General features: G+C 36.5%; 1 non-coding gene across 1 annotated transcript; it reads left to right on the top strand.

The window, feature by feature from the left end:
* The first annotated feature begins 4,896 nt into the window (after positions 1-4,896).
* LOC118758084 (U6 spliceosomal RNA) lies at positions 4,897-5,003 on the top strand. The gene has a single exon (XR_004995521.1). It is a non-coding gene; the product is annotated as a U6 spliceosomal RNA (small nuclear RNA).
* Positions 5,004-8,487: the final 3,484 nt, after the last annotated feature.

Genomic DNA, 8,487 nt, shown 5'->3' with positions numbered 1-8,487 from the left:
CAGAGTTGATAGGAACAGCGGGAAACGTCCCTACTTGATAACCTCTGCATAACAGCGCCCAAACCGCCACAGCATACTCAGTGGAAACTGCAGCAGGTCAACAGTGAACAGAATATAAACCCAAGTGGGGTTTCTGCAAGACCCAATTCATGAGTAAAGGCAGGGTGTTAAAGTGTAATGTGGTGTAATGGTGCCCAAGCACTCTGAAGCCAACAGACTATCCAACTACCTTCAAACACAAGCCACTTGCTGTGAAAAAAACTACTGGGAGCACAATTCAATTGAGCTGGGAGACAAACAAGAATAGCTAAAGCAAGAGAGGATTCCAAGGAGGAATAAAGGTCTCCCCAAGAAGCATGAAGCACAGTCCCGATTACTGTCCAAACCAAACACAGAGCTCCAGAGCCAAGAAACTGAAACATCACTTTGACTCACACTGACTTCTTGGGAGTACAGAAGTTTAATTTATGCATACATCAGGGAAAATAAAGGTACTTTAATTCAATCCAAATTGGTTACAAGAAAAAAGAGAACAGAATACATAATTATGTCCCTACTGTCCAGAAAAACCCACCAGAAAAACATGACACCAAGATTTTTTTAATCAAATGCTGTAATAAAACATAAAAGAAATTATTTTTAAATGAATACAAGAGCTTGTAAATGAGGTGGATAGGGTATGAAGATTAAAAAAAATGAAAAACAAGTGGGGGGAGATCTGGGAAGATTACCAATTAAATGGAATACTTGCATCCGAGCACCTGAGTGTGGGGAGATGACCAAAGAGTTAGGAAACTTGCATCCGAGTGCCTGAGTGGTTCCTGGCTCTGAATGCTTCTTCCAGCCTCCTGCCAGTGCAGACCCTGAGAGATGGTGGTGAGGACATGTGGCCAGTTCCTGCCACCCACAGGACACACCTGGACTGAGTTCAGATCCTCCCCTCCCCGCAGCTCCAGCCACAGTGAGTATATGGGGCCTGAACAAGAAGATACGACATGCTCACTCTCTCTTTCTCTGATTCTCAAATAAACAAAAGAAAAACATTTTACAAGAAAGAAAAGAATGATTTGCAAAAAGAATCTGTGAAAAAATTAAACATTTTTGATATGAGCATGCATCTAGCCTAGTGGTTGGGATTTCACTCGGGATGCCATACCAATATCACAGTATGTGGATTCAGGTGCCAGTGTGGCTCCAATTCCAGCTTCCAGTTCATGTACACTTAAGAGGCCCACTGAGCTCCATGCCCTTGCCTTCAGCCTGGCACAGTCTTAGCTGCAGTGGGCATTTGAGCTATCAATCAGCAAATGGAAGATTTCACTCAATGAACATCTCTCCCTTTCTTTTTCCTGCCCTCCCCTGCTCCCTTCCTCTCTCACTGTCAGCGCTCAAATAAAAATAAATCTTACAGTTATTTACATCTTTTGATAAATATTAACTCAGATGAAATATAAAAGATTATGCTTTGGAAGAAATAGAATATGATAAAGATAAAATTGGCTAAAACAGTTAAAGAGAAATAAATGCCAAAAGGATTTTAAAAAGGATATTAGAACAGAAGATATGAAATGAAGATCCAAAACATATACATTAATTGGACAGAATAACAAGAATAAACCTTAACAATAAAAATGCCATATAAATTCTCTTTTTTTAAAAAAAGATTTATTTTAATTTTATTACAAAATCAGATATACTGAGAGGAGGAGAGATAGAGAGGAAGTGGAGCTGCCAGGATTAGAACCAGCAGCCATATGGGATCAAGGCGAGGACCTTAGCCACTAGGCCACGCTGCCAAGCCCTATAAATTCTCTTTTATTATCCATTCAAATGGGGTATATTGAAGCAGTTCATGTCAAATGCATATCACAAAAACCTGAACTGATTTCAAAATTGCTTTACACCAAAATAAATTGATCTTTCAATTGTGTTTTTCATGAGCTTTTTGAATTTCAGTTATATTGTGGCAAATTCTCTCAAAATAGCTTTCTTTCAGCTGCATGGTAACAATTACGACAGAGTAGCAAAACTAAGGTTATTCTTTGCAGGCACTATCCAAACTTCTACCACAGTTCAAAAATATTAAGAAACATGCTTCTTTCACATTTTATTTTCTCCAAATCAGAATATTGTTTACATTTTATGGTGTTCAATAATACTAAGAAACATATTCTTTTCACATTTTGATTTTCTCCAAGTCAGAATATTGTTTACATTTTATGGTACACAGCAACTACCTTCAATACTTTTTGTCTTCAAAATTGAATAATTGTTTTTTTTCTACAACCAATGGTGTCTTAAATATTATCAAAGATAAAATTACTACAAAGTTAGCTAGAGACCTAGCTGGCTGATTCAAAATTCACGAGAAGGGCAGGCTCCATCCCGCAAAACAGAAGGAAAACTCCCATTGGACAAGAGCACGGTGTGTGCACTGTGAGCACAAGAAAACAATAGAAACAAATTGATGACCAACATCAAGCTACCTCAGATTATTTTCTGTAAGGGTTCAAACAAAAGGAGCTATTTTATAATGCTGACTCAGATGGACTGGAATCTCCTGTCTTCAGGAAAAACTGGACCGTGGGGATTTATTTGCTTCCTTAAAGTTTCAGTCTCATTATGTGGTATTTAGCATGAGTGACTATTTTGGTCTGAACTTGCGGGAGTTCAGTCAAAAACAATGGCCTTCCACAATTTTTGCTGAACAATATGAAGACGAACAGCATGTTCCAGTTATCCATACAATGATCTACCATATGACTTCCTTATGAAGTACTTGTTATCTTTCGATCAAAGGCAAGAAACTTGACCAGTACAACAGAATTCAATGCTACTTTGACCCAGAAAAAGTAAAAGTACTATTTGTAATATGCCCAAAAATGCCTATCTCTGGAACACCATGCAGTGCCTGAAACATATAGCTTGAAATGTATTTTAAATCTATTTTCCAAAGTACAGGGGCTCAATAACTGATAATAATAGTGCTTTGTTTTGTTTCTTTCTAAAGATTTATTTATTTTACTTGGAAAGTCAGAAATAGAGAGAGAAAGACAGAAAACAGATCTTCTATCTGTTGGTTAACTCCCCAAATGGTGGCAGCAACCACAGCTGGGCCAGCCCAAAGCTGGGAGTCAGGAGCTTCTTCCAGGTCTCCCACTTGGGCGCACTGGCCCAGGGACACGAACCTCCTCTGCTACCCTCCCAGGTCATAAGCAGGAAGTTTAAACAATACTGTAAGTTAAACAATATTTAAGATTAAAAAAATTCTTAAGTTGTGCTCATAGATTAGCTATAAATGCGTAAGGAGAATTTTCAAGATTTGAATGAGTGCAAATCCTAATGCTCAAGGGGTCTACATTTCCAAGGAAGGACAGATTTAGAACGGGCCCACTACTCGAGGCTGAGGTTCAGAACTGTCTGGACAATGGAACTATTATTATAATCTGCTAGATGGTAGAGAAAGGAACAGCACTGTGCAATTAGAGGCGGTGCAAGGAGCTGGAAAAGCAAGAAAGTCACCGTGAGCAGGAATGTGATATGGGTGAGAAAGCTGGAGCAAATAGTGTATAGTGGGAACATCAGAAGGGCCACAAGAAGATGGTCACCAGCACAGACCAGGGGCTCATGGTTTTCCAGGAAGTTTATGTTCTCACTGCACAGCCGAAGAGAAGAGCACTGCACATTACACACCCATACCACTGACCAGCCTTGTGGCAGGACCAAGCAAAGAAGCAAATACCCAGGAACAAAGAAGTCACCCCCTTCTTCCTCTGCTGGGTCTCTCCCTTAAACTATATTTACACCACGCTTGTGAAAATAAAACTTATTTTGAATTCAGTGGCGTCTCATAGAAGAGAGGTTGATCCAATAAGCAATCAAATACAACTCTTAACGCCAACATGAAGGAAGTCCTGGATTAGATAGCAGGAAAAAAACACTACCACTGGGAAGCGTCATGGTGTTGCAGGAGAAGGGGGATGGAAAGAAGAGAACACATGTAAATAAATTCTATTCATGGAGAATACACACAGGAAAGCAGGGCCAAGAGAGTTGATAGGAAACACATTTCACTTATACAATATTTACAAATTTTATGAAATGGCTGCATTATTTCATCTTTAGAGTCTCACTAGCATCCTATGAGGTTGGTTGAATTATCAGTATTACCACTTTATAATTGAGAAAACTGTGACCTAGGGACATTAACAGATTGACCCAGAATCCAAACTCCAGTGATATCAGATTTAATTTTAAATTCTTGAAAATGCATGAGTAACACTATGGAAACTTAAGCTGACATTGATCATGAAATCAGATGGGAAGTGAGGTGACTTGGGATCCCATTATCCAAATACTTGTTGCAAACAAATCTATCCACAAACATGAGTGTGTTCCCCAAGCTTAGACATCTTTGTAGTTCACTGAGACAGAAGTTGACAGCTCCTCTGTCCCCTCCAATTGTTCTAGAGAATTCCCATCTTCCCTCAGTACTGCTTCCCTTCCACCCGCCTACACACATACCCCAAGGGTACAAAAATGGTCCCTGTCATGGAAATGTGCTACATCTAAGCACACACAGTAAAGCCCAAACTGTGTATAAGTTTTTCAATTTACATTTTTCCCAATTTTTAACGCACAGAGTACACGAAGGTAAAATCTGACAATGTACAAATGACAATTAGATTTGCTCTGTATTCATACCCGCTGACTTCTTTCCTTGTTTAAATAATTTTTCATGTCAGGTAATTAATCTTAGATTCAATCCATACAACTTTTCAAACTTAAGTCCTTACAAAAAAAAAGAAAGAAAGAAAAAGAAACAGAAAAAAGGAAATCAAGCCAAGGCCAAGAGGTGTTTCTGCTAAAATATCCACGTAATTAAAAGGCATACACGTGCTCACTTCGGCAGCACATATACTAAAATTGGAACGATGCAGAGAAGATTAGCATAGCCCCTACGCAAGGATGACATGCAAACTCGTGAAGCGTTCCATATTTTTTATATACATAAAGAGTATAAACAAAAAAATAATAAATAAAAAAGGCATACACCATTGTGTTGAAATAACAGATCATTTCTTCTGCCTTCCAAGTCACTTTGGACATTTTCTAAAGAAACTATTATCAACAGCAGAGTTGCTGGTTTTTAAAAACACTTTTGGTGGGGGGGCAGTGGAGGGAGCATCTTTGCAGTGCAGCTCAATTTTAACTGTCAGGTATCCATTCTCCAGTTGGGGTTTCTACAGTTACTAACTGCCACCACCAGAGGGTGGACAGAATAAGGGGGGATCATAACAGCAATAATTACTCTTCAACAGCGCCTATGGCAGCAATTTGAGAAAGGAGCTGGGATGACCCATTACAATTCAAGTCTCTGATGCTCACGTGGATAACAGCAGAAACACACAACTTTTTGGTTTTCAAACTCTCCCTTTATACAAAGGAGCATGATGGTGATGTTAAACAGGAAGGACCGAAAAGTTTTTTTTTTTCTGTAACTCACTTTTTTCCACCCCCAAACCACTTTTCATCCAAAAATGCATGAATGATAATTCTTAAACTGGAAGTAACTTACAATAATGACAACATTTCCTAAAAGCAGACACAGGTTGCAAAATGATGTCAACAAACTAGTTTTTCAAAGGTCTGGGAATCTAAACGTGGAAAGAATAAGTATGAGATTCTCTTGAAAGGACTGTTTAAAATACGCATTTACTTTGTTTTATGTTTGACAATTGAAGAATGATTTCCTGGGATGTCACTGTAAAGGCACAAATGCAGGATCAAGGGCATTCATGGCTCTGTCACAGAATGTTAAATCTAAAAAAAAAAAATCATATATGTTATAGAACAAAAGTTACGATCACCGAACAGAAAAGAGAAAACTACTGTTCACACTAAAATAAGATCTTTGATCAGAGCAACTTAGCAGCTGTAATCTAAGGATACAGGTAGACCTTTTAAGAGAGACAGCATTCTCAAGTCTGGGTTCTGGAGATGCTTTTCAGACACATTCTAACCTGAAAGGACTCTGTCCCAGTCTTACCTCCAGATCAAGACAGATCCCACTGTACCTGTTACTGTTAGATGCTTCCTTTGTTTAAATTATGCAAAAATTTTTGCTATTGCAAAATTTTTTATTTCATTCAAACAGTTAATATTCACACATCACCACCAAATCTATACGTTTTATAGAAGAGGTTTTTTCTTTGTTCTTAGACAACTCGCAATTAATACAAAATCACAAGACTTAACACATTTTGTCAAAAATTTGTTTTTAATGAAATTTTCTAAGATGCCTAAAATTTCAATGCTGATGTACTCATATTTAGTACAATATCCTATGGCTGATGCAAACCACATTTAAGATATGAAATGCCTTTTGCCAAACATTGAAGCTCTCTAAACTTTGGAAATTGTTAACTGCATGTATCAGATGAAACAAACATTCCAGTTATCATCTGTCTTCATTATTACGTGAGGAATTTTGGAGGAGTTTTTTTTTAGTATAAAAATGATTGGTATTTTACTTTTTTATATATAGAGATAGAAAGTCTTTTAAAAAAAACTGCTTTTCCAGCAACTTGAATGGCTCTTACCGCCATTGCTATGTGCCTGCTACTGACTGTTTTAAAGTCTGTAAGTTCAAAATAATTATGCAAAAGTATGCCTGTTGTAGATCATTATGAAATTAGGACGCACATGGTGGTATGTATGTGGTTAAACATTATGCTTTGATTGATAAAGAGAAATGCGAGTTTTAAAGACTTTTTCCTGTACAGTCCTATTCAGAAGAAAATATTTAGGTTGAATTTATATGCACAACGTGTTTCACCCTCTTCCTCACTATTACAGACACTAATTAGCAGCTGTTCAATTTACTTAAAATAGTCAAGCTGGGCATACTGTAGCTAAGAACAGAATGCACAAGTAAAAGAAAACTGGTAGCAAACCCATTGTTTTCTTTTTAAATGACAATTGTTAAATAGGATCATACGTCCTGATTCATTGTAACAATGCGAGCCTGAATCCTGTGAAGAAACAGCAAGCTCCAAATATTTCTCAAACATGACCATATTTTTACTATTTTTTAAATATTGGTAAATAATGAAATAGCTAATATGTATTGATTTATTATGCATCAAGTCATAAAAAATTTTGCTTTGTTAGCATCATTCTACCAGAAATTCTGTGACAAAGAACAAATATCTTTTGAATTTAAGTTTATATATGATATTCTGGGAAAGAAACTGGTCAAATATTCACATAGATAATAATTAGTAACTGTTTTCAAATTAGTATTCGCAAGTACTTTTTCGAGGGCTATTTCACTCGAAATAGAAGCATTTAAGTACATATACCAAAAACAAATAAGCAAGATATATTTTGGTGGTTTCTATTTAGTCCCATAAAATATTTTTTATTTCTTGTAAGTTCTACATTTCTTTGACTCACTTACATTTTGTTAGTTTGAACATTTCAAACAAATGCAATATTCCAAAAATCTACTGAAATTTTGAAATTAAAATAATTTGACAAGACAATTAAAACCAGATGCAAATAAAGTGCCTTTTTTTTTCACATGTGGCAACTACATAACTGTGTCCTAAACACATCAATATACGTTTTAAAAAACAAGAACATTACTATAGTTTTTGGAACTATGAGGACATAAAACCATTTATTATTTAAAATGTAAAAATGTCATTTACTTCCCTAAAGCACAAAACATTAAAAATGTGTTACAGTGGGAAGTGTTAAGCAGTCTTAAAACATGAAATAAAAATAATCCAATTAGTTAAAAGATTTTCAAAATGATTTGTATCATCAGTTTCAACGATCCTTACAGTTCTTACAAAATAAGAACAACAATTTTGGGTTGTGTCATCGTATGTATGATGCAGCATCTATTGTAGCAATTCACCCTTCACATAAAGGAATTAAATGTTTTCTGTCCTTTTTCAAGTCTTACTACTTAATTTTGCCTTATTTAACTAAGATCTCTCAGAGTAGCATAAACAGAACGGCATACATTCTCTGGTTTCCCTTTTCCTATGGGGAATGTATGGTTGAAAGGAAATGAGCACCAAACCGCTGCTGCCTCCCAACAGGATCTAGATAAATCTACACATGTCTGTGTTGTTTTGAAAAGCTGAATTTAAACATCCATACACAGCTGCTGGGAGTATAAACTGCTAAAACCAATGTGGAAAAATAATTTGACTTTACTCGGAAAAGTTTAATATATGCATGCTGCATGACCATCCCTGTATATACTACCGGATAAATTCCTGCACCTGTGCATTGGGAGCCATTTCCAACCACACAGAAATAAATACTGTTCACAATAGTTTAAAAAAAAACTGTATATGATTCTAAAATGCAATGTCAGTGCACAAGCAGACTGTTGTATATCTATACGCTGGATCATTTTATGGGATGGAAAATCAATGAACTACAGTTATGGACGTCAGTAAGGAGGAA

This window comes from Ochotona princeps, chromosome 12 (genome assembly GCF_030435755.1).
Source record: "Ochotona princeps isolate mOchPri1 chromosome 12, mOchPri1.hap1, whole genome shotgun sequence".
Taxonomy (NCBI): domain Eukaryota; kingdom Metazoa; phylum Chordata; class Mammalia; order Lagomorpha; family Ochotonidae; genus Ochotona; species Ochotona princeps.
Note: the sequence above shows the minus strand (reverse complement) of the source record. Positions and strands in the feature narration are given on the sequence as shown.